The following is a 17,338-nucleotide window of genomic DNA, read 5'->3' as shown; positions in this document are numbered from 1 at the left end:
TTCATATTCTACAGAATAGTTTTTAAGATATTTGGGTATGTAGCAAGACCTTAATATTTCAATTTTTAGCTGAGAAAACCCTCAGTATATTTAGATTTTTATACATTGTTTCTTGCTGTGATTTTTGAGTGAGTAATGTAAAAATATTATGACTTACATTGTCTTGTGAGCTTTTGTCTTCCATTCATCTCTGTTTCTGCTTTCTACACTTCTAAGAGATGTCTTCTATTGTTAACACAATTACACTGCTTTGAACGTAATATTTGTTCAACAGAACATAAAGAAGGTATTGTTTTGGAAAAAAAAATATCTGGTGTATATTTTTGATGAATGTCAGAACCATCTTAATTTCTGTTAACTTCAGCTTTATATTCCAATATACCACCAAAAACAACCAAGGACTCATACCTGTTTTCAGCCTTTAGATGATTCAGTTCCCATAATGGGAATATTGAGCTGACATTTCTCATATTTTTTCCTACCTTTGAATTCCAGCATAAGGAAATTTAGTAGGAATTCAGGTGGACCAAGTGCCTCATCTCATTAGTGTATCTGGGCTAAGACTACAGTTAGTAAAAATGGTTACCTAAAATGGTGGTTTTGAAATAAATACAAATTTTAAGACCTTATTGTACGCTTACAACCTAAGTAGAAATAAATTTTTTTAAAAAAAAACTATTTAAATGGGAAATTAAAAATCTTGCAGCACCTTTTTCTAGCTAGTCTTCAAACTAACGATTTTCATGTTTCCAGTTTCACTGCATTCTTAGACAGTTCTGCAGAGTTGCAAGATCATGGTACTAGACAGACACAAGTATTTCATAGACAACAGTCATAAACATGCCATTTTTACTTTGAATAAATCAGCAGTAGTCTTATGTCAGAGGGATCATAATTTACATATTTGCTGAGTAGCTTCAATTTTAAGCTTATAGATCCACATAAAAGAATAGTCCAGAAATCTTGCAAGAAAGTAGTAAATTATGTCCATGCGATACTAATATCCCCCAGCTCTGACATGTATGAATTTGCCAGCCTAAACCTGCTTACTCTATGAGATCTGACAAGACCATGGCCTGCCGTGGCTTGTTTGTAGGCTGTGACTACATCAGAAGACACACAAAAAACCATGGCAAAGCAGGAACAAATTCAGGTAGCATTGATGTATTACTACCCTTCAGCAGGCAAGATATAGCATATATGTAATCTTTCTAACTGTAGTTGTGTAAAACATGTAAAGTCAGAGCAACTTCTGTGAGCTATAAATTAAGAAACCTTTACAAAAAAAAAAAAAAAAAAATCCTTCCCAGTCCCTAAAGGAATTGAAATTCTGTGGCAGACCAGCCAAATGGTCATCAAATCAAATCAGAGGTGTTAATATGCAAATAATGGTCAAAGCAGCTTTTGCTTTAGGTGTGACCCAGTTAAGTTTTTCTGAAGGAATGGCTGCTTAGTTGAGCTGAACATGCCTTTGCAGGAACATCTCAGTTAAGTATCTGAGTTTTAGAGGAGTGAAAGACTGTGGTGAGACACAGTTTTTGTACCAACTTGGGAGAAAGTGCTTCTTCCATTGCCTAGATAGAGGTGAATTTAAAAAGGTGAAAAGGGAGCAAACTCACTTTCATGGTGCTTATGCTGGGCAGTTAAAAGAAGATAAACTTTATATAGATTAGAATTAGAAGTAAGTAAACGAAGGTAAGTATGCTTACCTTAAACTGTAGTTTGTGGGTTTACTTTCAGTGCATTTCATACTGATGTTCTGTTAATTACTTTCACATTACTTCAAACCCCCTGTTTTACCTAGTCAAAGCCACAGTTGTTGAAAATGTGCAGAATTACTTTATCCGTTATTCCTTCTGTCTGAGCAGAAATATATGCATTTGGATTTGTCTTAAATCAATTATTCTTTTAGAAAATGTCTTCAAATTATTTGTGACTTTTTTTTTAAGTCTTAAAATCATTCCGCAGCAAGTCTTAAGCCTCTATTAGTTAGCATGGTATTGTCTGCAAGTTCAAGAAAAGGGATTTTTCTATTATATTACCCAAGCCATTGGGAAATGCTGAAATTCTTGTCACTATTGAATATTGTCTGTAAAAATATTGAGAGAATTAAAGCCAGGACATCTCTGTAAGAAATTAATTTAACAAAGCTTTCCATCTTAAAAATGAACCAGATAACTACCAAGATTAGTGTCCAAAGCAGTTGTGAAGTACTACCAGTTAAACCCATCTAGACTAGTCTACCTATTCCTACATACACAGATACATCTTCGCAACAGAGATTACAAACAATTCAAATACAGCAATGCAGAGGAGAGCTTTCAGGAATCTCAGTGATTAAACAGGGCTTAGTAAATAGCCTGCTAATTGAGCTGCAACAATAATCGGTAATGTGTGTAGGCTATAAACCCGGTATCTCATTCTGCAAATGAGCCACTTTTATTTTGGATTTGGTGAAGCCAGGGAAGCATTTGTAACCAGTCAGAAATTACATTTCTGAACCTTCAAATCTACTATGTATTTTTTAAATACTGCTATGTTCAGCCCTACTTAACTTTGCTTTCATCTTCTAGTTATCAAACATGGTTCAAAACCATCTGCAGGCTCACTCACTTTAAAGGTAACCTGCATGACAAAAGCATTTGTGTTGCTGTTGCAGCTGCTCACAAACCATGTGTTTGACTTACACGTATATAATCAAAACAGCATTTTTACTCCTCAGTATTTAGGTGTGCTTGTGTCACAATCTCTGCATTAAAAAACATGCTTTCATCAGAATTGTTTACTGTGATACTGAGTGCAATCTTTGGGGCGGAACTCAATTGATTTTTTCTACTCAAAATATTCTTCCTTTCATATCGTACTTCTGCATCTGAAAATGTCATAAATTATTATATTTTGTTCCCTACTTAACAATGCACACAAAGGCACTGACGGTTGTTTTTGTTAAATTTTCCAAGATCTGAGGGTAGTTACCTCCCAGCAGAACAGTGTTAGACTGTTCTGGCCATCTGCATCTTCCTACCAGCACCCTTCAACACTCACTAGATGGCTGTGTATGCTTACTTGTAAAGTTTAAGAGAGTAGTAGTAATCTCCTTACCATCTGAGGATTTTTTTTTTAGTAGAGTGCATTCCAGTATATGGCTTGTTTACTTCCCCATCCAGGTCATCTTGCTTTAACTTTGACTAAAGTGGCTCCTGAGTTAACCAAGATTCTTCTGCTTATGAAAACATGTCAATCTCTGTATCAAGTTTTACAATGCTCTCTCTACTAACCTCAAATATCTTTCATCAAACAGGATTGAGTACACTGGTTTCTCAGCAAGAGTATTCTCTTTGCATATCCATTGTTTGGCAGAGAAAAGTAACTAATTATAGCTCTTTGTTTTCTAATACCTCTACTGTGGTGGTTTTATCAACACAGTGGTGCAGAGGAACACAAAATGAGACAGTCTTTAAATACACACATAACCTCTCAAAAGCAAACTGACAACATGCGTTCATAAGCTGCATAATGAGAGAGTCCTTACAAGTCTGGATCATGCTCACACTGAGTTAGACAGTGCAACCTAATGCAGTTTGGAACCATGCTTGTTAACTGCGCAGCTATAGTAGCTGAAGACTTGTCATACTTGGTCAGAGCAAAGATAAATACATTTCAATATTGACAGTACTGGCAACGTAAAAAGAAACTGCAAGATACTACAAAATGGAAAATTTATTCAAGTAATTAACAGTTGAAACAAAACACCTTGTTTGACAGTTGAAAGAGTTGAAACAGTTGAAACAAAACACTAGTTTCCTTCTGAATTTTTATTTTAGCCAGTGAAATATGCTTGTTCTTATTATATATGTTGATCTTGTGTCTTCCCCCCCCGCCAAGGTCTTCCCTGAGGTTGTATATTTTAGTAACATATTCCACTTTTCCACTTCTGAAGGCGGGTTGGGGGGAATGATTTCTTCTTGTTTCTTTTAAGCTCTACTCCTGTTTTATGCAACAGTAAAAGAGAGCTTTCAATCATCTTTTTACAATTTTATCTGTATTCTGTCCTGTTCTATCCTTTCTAAAATAAACAGTCCGCATATTTAGTCCTCTTCTGATACGAAAAAAAAAAAAAAAGTCTGTTTTTGTTAAATAATCATAGTCTTGATGGAATAACTTTCAACAAATATCCTAAAAAGCCAAGTCATACAAATAAGTTATATGGTGGGATTGAATATTATAACATTGACTACCATAATCTTTATCTCAGTCTTAGTTCATATTCCTCATTTTACCTCTTAACATCTAGCTTGTTTTCATACTTACAGTAGGATTTTAAGTTGAGGTTCGGGTCTATATATCTCCAACACTCACAGCTGTGTAGTTTTTTAGGTATTTATCCTCATCCATCCAGTGCGCTTGACTTTGAGTATACTGCCCCAGATGCTATTTGCCATCATTCTGTCCAATTACTTGGGTAGGCTGAGGCTCTCTACAAATCCATGATTAATTTTTTTGTTTTAAATGGCTCTTTGATTTTCTGTTGGCTTGATTAAGTGATTGTATAGTGTTTAGAGGAATTTCCAAATGTTCATATCTTTCTGCAGAAGCACAAAGTTCATTTTAAATTAGAGTTGGTTTGGGGTTTGCAAATGACAAAATATCTTGAAATTACTTCTCTTTCCTCTTGTGCAGATGCCTCAAAAACATAGAACATATTCTATTTCAATAAATGGTCTAGGATGTGGAGGAAAAATCATTTCATCAAGCTACAATTGTCTCCAAATTTGATCCAAAAATAACCGTTCAGCAAAATTATTCCCTTTGATTACTATTTCTTAATTGAAAAGGTCTCTGTGGAACTGAGGAAAGTCATAGTAGACATGAAAGCCAGACTTTTCTACAAAAATGACAGTCTACATTTCCATATTATAAACCAAATTAAGCTGTACAACTACAAGTATTGGGATGAGGAAGTATCTTTAAAAAGAACACTCTGATTCCAAGAATTGAGAAGGGTTTCATAGTAAAGAGAGGTCCATTTTACAGAGCTCATTTCCCCCTTTAAGTTGAATTAAGGTGTCTTCACTTTGTCTGTCTACAATTTGTCCCCTTTTTTTAATCTTAGCACTTCAAAACAAAGAGTCAGAATTGGAAGTTACAAATCACCTCCTCCATAAAGACAAGAGGACAGCAGTTACAAACTGAATCAGGAGGCACTTGACAAAAATAAATTGATCAGCATTGCCCTTAGTATCTGGGTCTTCCTCCTTCAAGCCAGTATTGTCCTGAGATATTGCAGAGTGGTACCACTTCTCTCTTTAGCAATACCTTTTCAGTTTTCTTCTGTATGAGTCTGCTATACTCTTTCAGTGAAAAATTGTATTTTCTCTACCTTACCATGCGGTTCAGGTGGCTGAGGTTTGGGTTGTTGGCAGCAGAGGGTAAGCGATACAAAACACTGCAGCAGTTATATGCAACAAAAGCTGACCATAACAAACTACTATGCAGATTTGCAATATTATCACAATTTAAGTTGTAGACTGCACACTGTTGGAAAATGTTTTGGAATCAATAATTTGGCTTATTTTCTTGACTGCAGTATAGAAAAGGGTGTGGTGACATGTTTATCTTGATTAAACTATTAAAAAATGCTTGAAATTTATAATTAATTGTAAGAGCAGAAAAACGTGTATTCTTGAGACAAATAGGACACCTTAGCTCTTTTAATGATATTAAGAATAAAAGAGATACCCTGATCACTCACTAGTATTTTACATGTACTGGACTTCTGTGCCTGATTGCAGCGGTGGACAGGATTACTTGTGAAAAGCACCCAAGACAAGCTACTTTGACTAGTCCATTTATATTGTATTTCCACAGATTTCATATTTTCAGAAATATTGTTCTTGTCCATGCTACTAGTAGGGTAAAAGAGGATAAAGGATAATTATCTTGTGAAATACAGTTGGAAGGGGAGAGAAATCACAACCTAAATTTCTTTTTATATACATGTGAACAAAACCAGCACTGAGAATGGAAGCCTTAAAATGATAAAAACTACTAAAATCCAAATGTCAGGTTTTAGTTTATTAAAATTAATAGATTAAATTCTACATAAGTAGCAAAGAAAACATCTCCCGAGATAGGTGAAGTCATGGAAGGTCATCAGAACATAAAAAAAAAGAGGTAGACTTAAATTTAGTTCCAGTTGTGTTAGTGCATGCATTGCAATGAGTCCAATGAAGGCTGGAGCTGGAGGTGGAGCTGTTGTGCATGTCACACCAGTATAATTGAATTATGTACATGATCATCACATATTTATTTATTTAGAAACTACACTGAATTAATGATCCTCAAGGGGATGTTTTTTGAGAGATTAAGATTTTATTGGTTTAGAATTGGGGGCCATAAACCTGGGATATTTTTAATTTTTTTAGTCCCTAAAGATAATTAATGGTATAACAAAACAGGTCTAGTAGAACTGATTTGATTTGACTTGATTTGATTTGATTTGATTTGATTTAGAATAGGGGTTCTGTTCCATCACACTTGCTTTTATGGTAAAATTTGACCGTGATCTTCATTTACAATAGCGAAATCCAAACTAACCATAGGGACAGAAAGAGCTGAAACATCCCCTGTGATGAAAATGAGCATTTGTGGGTTTAGTACAATGAAAGGTGCCACATATATTTCTGAGCTGATGGATTTTGTTGCTTGAACACCTTAGTTAACTAGCCTGTAACAATCTTTATGAAGGGTTTTTTCTGCATGGGTCTAGCTGGAAGACTTACTGTCGGCTAATTCTGCATACTTTTGAAATCAAATTTTCTTGTGTGCTATCTAATATGATTTATTCTTAGAAAATCCTTTTTAGATGTGCTTTTTGCATAGAAGGTAAGTGGGTTTGGTTAGAAGATTTAAATATTAAGGTATCAGTGAAAAATCAGGGAACTTACGGTTTCTGTTTTCTTGTATTTTTTAAGCTTCCTTTCGTTTTCATAATTGTTCTCATTACTTCGGAGAAAAATTGTTTCAAATATCACCATGGTGTTTAAAATAAGATCATTTGACTTTTAAAGCAGTTAGTGACAGAATTTCAGGTCAGTACCGAACCTCGTATTGTTCTGTAAAGGAGCAACACGTTATATAGGGATATCAATGAAGAATTCGGTGTCAGATGATTAAGAGGACTAGCTGTTAGATGCTTCCTTTCTATTGGCCTTTTGGATGAGTAATGCCTTAATAAAGATATCAGTTATGAAGATCAACTTTAAAAATAACTACTAAAATATTCCAATATTTATAATAATATTAAGTATATTTTGCATCTTAGTAATTTCAAATGTTAAATATTTTTTTTCCTTTAAGTTTACTTTATAAGGTAATAAAACATATTACCTTTGTTTTGATTTTTTTAATGTGCCATCGGCTAGGGTGTTTGTTCTCAATTTGCATGGTTAAACCAGTAAGGCTGTTTTTTCTACTTGAAGTATATGCATACTATGATATAAATGCACCTGACCTTGTGCCAAGTATAAACTCACAGGACAAAGGACTCTCTCATCTGCTGCTCATCCTCTATAATATAGTTCTGGTCAAACATTTTAAAGTTATAATGTAATCATTTAGGGATAGTTATAAAATGCCTGAGGCAGTCAGGCCTCCCATTAACTGCTGCTGATAGTGAAGAGCCTAAGCCTTGTTTATCGCATAGTGCAGTAATTGCGTTTCAAAATAAAAGATAACCTTTCTGCTGAGTATAATCTTAAAATAAAACACGGCAGCCTAAGCACCGCAGCTCAGTCCTTCTGTGTACATTTCTTTAGGGACTTGCTGCAAAAGAGGCAGTGGTTTGGCTATTTGAGAGCAGCTATTGATGAACCTCATTCCTTTGTGAACCAGCCTACATTCTGAGTTTCAAAACCTTATTTTTAATTATTAAATCTTTGATTATGGGTATTTGGGTCATTATGGATAGTAACAATATTTTTTTCTAAGCCTACTAACTGCTCATTTGATTGGATATAGCATATATGAATCTGTATTTATGTATGACAGGATTCGTTAGACTTCTAAGAGACCCAGGCCAAGCAACATGTCTAGTTTGAAATTACTGTAGATTATGGTAGACGTTAGTAATGTAGACAGTAGTTAATGGGGAGAGAGAGGCACCTTTGGAGGATGAGTGATCCCAGCTAACACAGACATTGGAATGGCAGAGTGAACTGCTTTGGCGGGCTGTGTGCAGTACAGATGAGTAGCTTCAGCTGCAGACCTAATGTGACTAATATTAACTGACAGGAAACTTAGCTTTTTTCTAAAAGTTATCCCACTTCTCTGTACTTCTCCTTATTTAATAGGGCTTTTATTTCAAATATTTGGGATTACAAATACATGGAATGTTCAAGATATGGGAACATATTGGATTTATGTACTAGTACAATGATATTTCCTTTTTACTTAGAAACTGGAGAGGTACATTGGGTCAATTCTCACTTAATGTGTTGAATAAACAGCAAAAAAGAGGTGGCCTGGTTCAGAATTCAATCTATTGTCGGTAGTTTGAGTGTTAACATCAGAAAACTTTTTTAAAGTCGTACAATTCGAAGGAAATGTTTGAAATAAATACCAAAGTTTATCACCCACAGTCTGAAAATTATTTCTATTATTAATAGAGAACACAATTAGCACTAATTTGTTGCGTTAGCAGATTTCATATAGCACAAAGTTTAGATGGCTAAGAATTGAACTCCATCTTTCACCTACTCTTAGGGACAGAGTTCCCAGATAAAAAACAGGCAATATATACTTTGTCTCAGGAACTTCACATGATTGTATGTCATGTAGCAATTACTAAGGAAAAATGTGAAAAGTTTCAGAAATGTGACGAGTTGTAATTTGAGGACGGGTGGTATAATGATGTGAAGAATGAGCATGAAACTGAGGGATTGTAGTTGGCATATAGTATTTTCCCAGCAAAATGAGAATGTGTCACCTCTTTCTAGTGGACCATTTTCAGCTCCTTTTACTGTGTGCAGCTCTGTAAGGGTACTTGATACTGTAAGTAACCCTGTATCTTGTTGAAAAAAAGGGTTATGCATGCAGTCACAGAATCAGACCTAGGAGATGTTTATGTTATGTTGACAAATAACTGTGATTTTAATTTGTATAAAGAAATTTTACAGTCAAACTTCTTTTGTTCCATACTGTTCCAGGGTTTTATATAGTGATGGTGGGGTTTGGGGTTTTTTGGTTCTTTTGGTTTTTTACAAGGCTGCTTACAACCAGAATTACTACAGTCACATTTGAATTAAGGAATAGTGTTAAAAAATAAATAATGAGACTTGAAAAGGAAATCAATACAAAATACACTCAGGAATCAACACTGATGTTTTCTCCAGATAAATTGCTGCACTGATTGTCATGAAGTATATTGATGTCACTGTCACTATGACAACATTGTGACAAGAACTAGACACTCTAGGCTACCTTGTAAAAGGATCTGTCATTTTCCTTTTTCTTTTTCTTTTTTTTTTTTTTTGTTTGTTTGTTTGTATAAAAAGTAATAGAAAGGAGAGCCTCTCCCCTAGCACAAGATTTCATTTAAGGTTAGATTATTTCATATAGGCATCGGATCAAGGTATTCCTGAAGTGACAAGCTAGCTTTTCAAGACAGGTAAGAACAACATATTATTCAAATGCAATATGCTTTTACTTTTCAACTAGTAAAAACAAACAAACAAAAAACCATTCTCTAAAACACAAGTATTTGCATGCAGAAAACTGTTCTGATATATTTCTCAAAAGTATGACAGGATTTTATAGCTGAGGAAGTAAGAAATAGTTGGAAGTGTAATGTGTGTAATTTAACTTGTAAGAAGGTGGGAAGTGTTTTTTCTGTATGTGATTATTTCTTCCCTTTTAATTTAAAGCCATCTCTCCACCTTTATGTATTTCTGGTTCTGTGTTATTTCAGTAAATCCACTGTGAATCTGTGATGTACTGTACTTTTTTCTGTTTGTTTGGGTTTTTTAATCATATTTTACCATCCATAGACCTAGTTTATTTTCTTCTTGTGTATCTACCTGATTTCTACAGTCATATATTTTAACGTTTGTGTTTTCCAACAGCAGAGCTACTAAACTGGTGTTGGAAAAATAGCTTGTGAAAATTGCAGTCTCCAGAAATATCACAATATTAACAAAAGCCATACTATCTGTGTTTGTTTATCTACATATTACTTTTTTGCAAATCTGTTCATCAGCTATAGTGCTTATTTTTTTTATATTGGCTTTTTAGAAACACAGACTACCAACATGATATCACAATGGAAATACACCTAGATAAAATTTTCCCAGAGGTATTTGTATTTGTGTTCCTAGTAAATTTTAACCAGATCAAAAACTTTTATGGGGAACCCTTTACATGTTTGCTTTGCTGTTGTTTAACTGTTCAAGCCTAAGTGAGCAGATTTATTAAGCTCTGGCTCTCTTGATCTTTATTTCAGTCAAAATAAATTGGACTGCTGTTTATTTCTAAACATGTCCAAGTATATTTATCTTAAACTGATAATTATTTTTTGAAGAATTTTATTAATTTATCGAATACAGTAACCAAATGTTAATAAGAACATTGATGAGTTTATAATTTTCTTTTTACATTAATACTTTGGTTTGTTCTTAAGAATTCACCGGGACCAACTTAACAGGAAAACTGTATAATCCAAAAAGTTATCCTTTAGTCAATGCTTTTTGTTGAGACATAATTACAAAATACAATGCTGAGGCAGGATTTCTGCATATAGAGTTTGAGGACAGGCATAAGCATTCAGGAGTTAAAAAGAAATCCCATCTGGGAAGGAAACTATCAGGTAACAGCAGTAGTCATTGCACCATCAGTGCTCAGTATATAAAGATGAAAAAATCAGAGCAAGTTCTTCCTTCTCTAAACACAGGCTTGAGAACTTCCTGTTATGCTGTGGAGCCCAATGTGCATTATTTCAAAAATAAAAAAAACCAAAACCCAAAACATTAAAACCAAGCAAACAAAAACTCCCCTCCTCCACACCCACCTATCAAAAAATGAAACAGTTTATCTGCTTTTAAAATACGTGTCCTGAGGTCCTGAGTGGGTTGCTTGCTTGCTTTCCTCCAAGTCATTTAAGTGCATTAAGTTTTTTCTGTTGTGATGTGTTAATTACTTATTTTAAAAGTATTTTAAGCTTGAATTAAAACTTCTCTTGTACATGCATGTTGAAGAACTTTAAATTTTCGTACCAGAATTTTGACTAACAGACAGAAATGAAATCACATGAACATATAACCTTTGTATATAGGGAACAAGTAGCAACAATCAAGGAAGATGGTATGGTCCTTTGGCTCTTTCACTCTGCACTGTGCAAGATCATTCTAAAGATGCCTTATATCTACCTAAAAATAAATTATAAGAAAAATATTCCTTCTCCACTTCCCAAATGTACTCAATGCTCAGCTTTAGCTGAAAGATCTTACTCTGGTGCACTAAGAGCACACAATGGGCAATTGCTCTGTGGGGATCCTGCACACAGGAGACATAGGAAGACACCAAGGCATTAGACTGCAGGAGGTGGCTTTTCCCATCCGAGACCCTGGGGAAACCCTGGTACTGTCAGCAGAGACTGGGAGATACAGTGGCAAGGGCAGAGAGGCTGCTCCCTCTGGTAGCACAAACTTCCATTTTCTCTGTGCTTCCTTGCTGGCTTCAGAAAGGTGTGAGTCCAGCTCCCCTGGACTCCATCCTAGATCCAGCTTTTTCCTTTCCAGCTCTGTTCAAGTCCCAGCCTTGCGTCCTTTGAACAGGAAAACTTAGTTGTGACCACATTGTTGAGAAACCCAGAGCTGGTTCTATCATTCCATAATTTTACTTCTGACAGAGGTTAGTTTAACTCTGACCTTGCTCTATGGTATAAATTTTGACAACTCACATCTGCTTGCTGCTAACAGGCAGTGGGATTGAGGCCTTATTAAAATTTGAACTCTGTTTTAAAGATCGGTCTCTTATTTGACCATTAAATAGATAGCTCATTAGCTTTGTCATGATAAGTAAAGATGAGCAAATAATGTGTTCCCATGTGAAAGCAAAAATTTTCATTTAAAAAAAAATTTTAGAGAAATAGTAACACTGGTGAAATGACTGCATCATACAAGTGTGTCACCTCAGATTCTGTGCATGTTTCATATTCTAATGAAGCTTACAATATTTTCACGGATTTGACACTAGAATTTTTAGTTTCTTAGAAAAGAATAAATATTTTCAAATAAGAATAGTTAGTAAAAGAAAAAACCCAGCATTTTCAGACCCAAGTTTAACTAAATAAACCTATATGTAGCAGTATAAGCAGTAATCTGTTTCAGAAACTGTAAAAAAAAGTTGTAGTCGGCACTCACTCTGATAGATTTTATGGTTCCATTGTATGTTCTATTAATGAAAAATATCTTCTACATAACACAAAAAAGATTCATAATCAGACTAAATAATATTAGCTTTTATGTGCTTTCAGCATGTAGCACAACTATGTGAAACTAAATCCCTCATCAGTGTTTCAAATTAAGCTGATTTTGCATGGTTTAAAATATAGTCTTTCTCCATTTCCTCAATTCTTCCAGGGGTGTCATTCTGTAGTGATATCAATAAGTTAAACCACTATTACAATATATTTTTTTTAACTTCAAGCTAGAAGCTGAGAGGTTGGTTTTTGTTGGTTTTTTTTCTTTTTAATTTGTTCTAGAAAAAAGCTTAGAAAGCTTTCCAAACAGTGTTACTTGAATTTCAGTGAAATTTTGTAAAGTTTGTCAAGTTTTGAAAATTTACTGTGATTCTAATATGGTAATTTCTAGGGGGAATAATATATCTATGACCACCATACTCTTTTCAAAAAGACAAATTGGAGTCCACATCAGGACAAGAAGAACGATAGGTTTAAAAAATTTGACTGATCATAACAATTTGAAGAAAGGGGTTAACACTTCTGTGAAAGAAAGGTTATAATTGAAACAGGTTGGTAATCAAATGCTTCCCACATTATGAAACAAAAAAAGTATATTTTGCAGCAAAGAAAGGAATTGGGAAAACTTCTTACGTCTTAGGAAAAAATCAGAAATGTAGAATCTCTCATTGGAAATTTTTGCTTAACAACAAGCTGTTATGGGGCTCAGAGCTTTTTAAAGACTTAGTACAAACATAGGTTTAGACTGTGTATTTTCTAAGTCATGTTAAGAGGTGTAAATCTGTAGGACAGCGTAATTTTGAAATAGTTGTGTAACTATAATAAGCATTTCTACCTGCTGAGTATATTCTAAATGGTAGTTTGTGTTCCTCTCAGAATGGATGATTTACTGCTTTTAATTATACCAGTGAATACACATGAGGGAATGAAGCTGATTCTGCTCTTTCTTTGACTCTTCAGGAGTATTACTGAATCCCTATATACAGGCAAAACCAATAAACAGCAGTTTTAAGCAAGGGCTTCATACAGATTCTATGGCTACTATTGCAAATTGTGATAAACGTGTTATAAAGAAATCAGTCTGGCCCTTAGTCACCTATACATACGCATCATGCGTAATAGTAAGAAAAAAGAAAAAAAGACCACAACAAAAAACAAAGAGGAGGAACCCCAATACCTGAACTACAAAATAAAAACATTGGTTTGAAAATCATGAAGATATAATAAGAATGGAAATTTATATACTTTAGTCATTTTCCTGCATTTAAAATTGTGCTTCCATACAGCCAGTCACATTATGTACATGAATGGAAACTGATTCTGTGGGCGTTTTATTTGGAGTTTAATTTTTTACAGTGGCAACTTCAAATATAAATTAATTGCATCTTGGCATTAGGTCAGATCAATCCTCACATAAGAATAATTCACAAAGAGGAAACCACAAGTTCCCTTTCAGATCGCTTGTAATACTCTTCCATGATTGTCTCTTCAAAAATAAATGCGAAGATGATCCTCTATTTTAATTTTCCACTCAGCTCTGGAGTAGATTCATTTAACATGTTGGATACTTCATATAAATCTGCATTTTTTCAGAGAAGTAGTTGAGAAAGGAATGTGACCACGTTCTTTTTACAGATGGTAGATTTGCTTCCAGTGTTCTTATTTTCTGAAAAAAAACCTGAGCAACTAAAAAGGAAAGTATTTTTTTCTTGTCTTAGTTTAATCTTATTCTTTGATCTGACATCTCACCCATGATGAGATGGAGGCAAGTAAAACTGATATTTTTTGTTATGAATACCAGATTTCAATGAAACGTACCTGTTCCTCAGCCCTTTGGTATAGTAACATCTGCCTGTGAACAGCCTTATCCAGAATGTGGGTCTCCTAATGATTTGTCTTGCCAGCCCTGCTTGTGAACAGTGTGAAAGTTTCTCAATCAGATTTGAATAATTATTTCTGCAGCACATTTATTTATGAGTATACATCACACCATGCACTCTGCCTTTGTCCAGAGAGAAGATACAGGTAACATCAGTAGCACTGGCAATAGATATAAAGGCATTTGTAAATAAAACAAAGAAAATAAGTAAGCCCTTTTATTGCTTGAGTAATCTTCTCATTTCTCTTGTCTTAGTGCATGTAAGTAGCAGTATTTTCCCAGATATTTGTCTGGGTCTCCTCCAAATCTGAAAAATAACGATTGATGTGATACTATATTGCTCTGGTGAATCAGTGCAAAACATGCCACATATACTCTTACATAGGGCAGAGGTCAGAATCTGATAAAGAGCCTTTCTTTAACTCAGTCCTGCCAATACTGTCCTCTTAATACTACTGTCTTATTGATCAAGGTTACTTCTCTCAAATTCAGTATATGTTCCTGGTTAAAGAGAAAGTTATAAGACCAATATAATTTTTAAATAATAGCAATGAAAAATGTATTTTGAAGTAGATTGTGTCCTGTAAATCTCTGATAGCTTAAAATTTAAATGGTGCTTTGCGTGTTTAAAGCACTGTGTGAGCACTAGTTTTCATCTCTAGCTTGTAGCTGAACATTACCCCAATTTTATGACCTGGAAAATTGGGAGAACAAAAATTAGCAATGTAGTGAAAGGCCAAAAGCAGATGTGGAACATTCCGGATAAGATTTTAAGAAACATGTTCCTAAACATATTGCCGGCCATACAGGATGCACTGACTCTTAATTTGTTAGATTACAGTTTTGACTATAGCCTTGCTATAAAGAAACTAAAGTATAAACAGGTATATAATGTTTAGTATTCATATTAGAAAATGTTAGTTGTAAGGGAACATTTATAATGTTTTATATATTGTCAGAGATGTTGGGTATTTTATTGTGTAGGTGGTTTGGGGTCTGGTTCTTTTCCTGATTATTGAACTATGATAATTTCACTAGTATCATTGATGACATCCTTTGATATTACATAAATAATGAGAGACTAGGTTTGTGTATACTAACATATTTACTTCCCATGTATATACCTTTGGTTGTCCTAATTGCTGTAAATGCAAGTTAATTTTTAATTCATTTTCTGAATAAACTTTGAAGGATTCCTATGAATAGATGAGCTTCCCAGGCAGGTAGGCTGCTAGAACTTGTCCCATGTTCAGTCAATTTTATATTTATCAGTTTCTGTGAATTTTTAGGAAGAATGTTTTATAACTTAAGCTACATGTGATTTTTAATCTGTGAAAACATTCCCAGAAGGTTGTTGCAGAAAAAAAGCTTAACTATCTTCTTTTTTAATAGAAAGTATCTTTCAGCTTGAATGGCCATGTTGGTTGGGGGTTTTGGGTTTGGTGTTGGTTGGGTGGGTGGTTTTTTGTTCCCCCCCACCCCACCCCCGAGAGTACGTTTCTCTAGTGCTATATTTCAGCTTGGTCATCTAAAAACAAGACTCTGGAAGTTACTGAATAGTAAACATCAGGTAAATTATTAAATTACCTCATTGCTAATAACAGACTCATTATGAATGCATTATATTTGCCTTCTATATTAAACAAAGTAGATCAGAAACTAGGGGCTTCCAAACTGTGGTCAATGAAGGATGTCCCAGTCAGTGATCCATCAGGTTGCTAGAGACCCTGCTTTTGGCCCCTTATTTCCCTCTCACAGGAGCACATCGCCATGGTCTTTCCCACCCTGTATTAAAGCTACATGGTGGGAGCTGTTATCAGTCTCTTAAATATGTAATTAGAAAAGTATTTTCTATACTTTGATATTTATATATACATGTGAAAATAATACTATAATACATTCCATTATCTTACATATTCAAGTATATTAATTTACTGTTGGCATACTATAAGTGCCATGCTAAATAAGCACCTGAATTACATGCTCAGTGTTTCCAGTTTTTCCTATGTTTCACTACAGGTGATAAATGACATTACAAAGAATTTTTGCCATTTTCCTATAAACTTGCATTTTGTTATGTCCCAATTTCTGCTTATCATACTATAGTCCATCTCAGCAACTCCTATGACAAAACGGTATTTTATCCTATATGTAATCTGTAGGCAAAAAAATTATAAAAGGCAATGAAATACCGTAAAGTCTGTATTTGAAATGTGTGTATACTTACCTGATTCTGCATCTCTCCTCATTGCTGTTGGGATTAGTGCTGGAACGTTTCCTGACCTTTTAGGCCAGTATCACACAGAGTAGAGACTCTTTGAAGAACCACACTGTGTTAAGGAAATATCCAGTTACTTCAGGTGTTAGCTGTGTTGGCCTGGCATGCTGTCTGGCTGCAAAAATAAGTGGTAGGTAGCCCCAGTGGCATGCTCTGTTGGCATGGCTTTGTTGCACTTAATGGATGCACGTCCAGAGTTTGTTTCAAGCAGACCTTGCAAAAGAAAGGATCTAGGAAAGATTATGGGTTTGCAATGCTCTCTGTGTCTTGCTATCTTGAAAACATTATTTCATGATATTTCAGTTAAATCCAAAAATAAATTTGTAGGAAAACCTGTTTTGAGATGGGACTTTTGTTTGGAGTGTGACTTATGAGAACTGACAGGTATCTTTCAGAGGACTCTGAGCTTCCCTCTTCTGCTAGAAAAGTAGAAAGATTAGTGGATTGCATGGGTATTAACGTGGCATGTAACACATTCTTTGTGATGGACATATGTAAATGTTTAGAGATGAAAGTAAAATATGTGAAAAAATTAGGTGAAAAGATTCAGCTTAATTAAGAAAACTGATGAGGAAAAGAGCTCTGATAGGTAAATAAAATACATTTCACCTCTAAAAAAAAAAAAAAAAAGCAGTGCTGAAGTACTGGATAAATCATCTTCACTCAAAGTAAAGGTTTTTGAAGTATCTCAAAAATATGGAAGTAG

This window comes from Falco punctatus (assembly GCF_963210335.1).
Source record: "Falco punctatus genome assembly, chromosome: 4".
NCBI lineage: Eukaryota > Metazoa > Chordata > Aves > Falconiformes > Falconidae > Falco > Falco punctatus.
The sequence above is the reverse complement of the archived record's forward strand: the minus strand, read 5'-3'. Positions refer to the sequence as shown.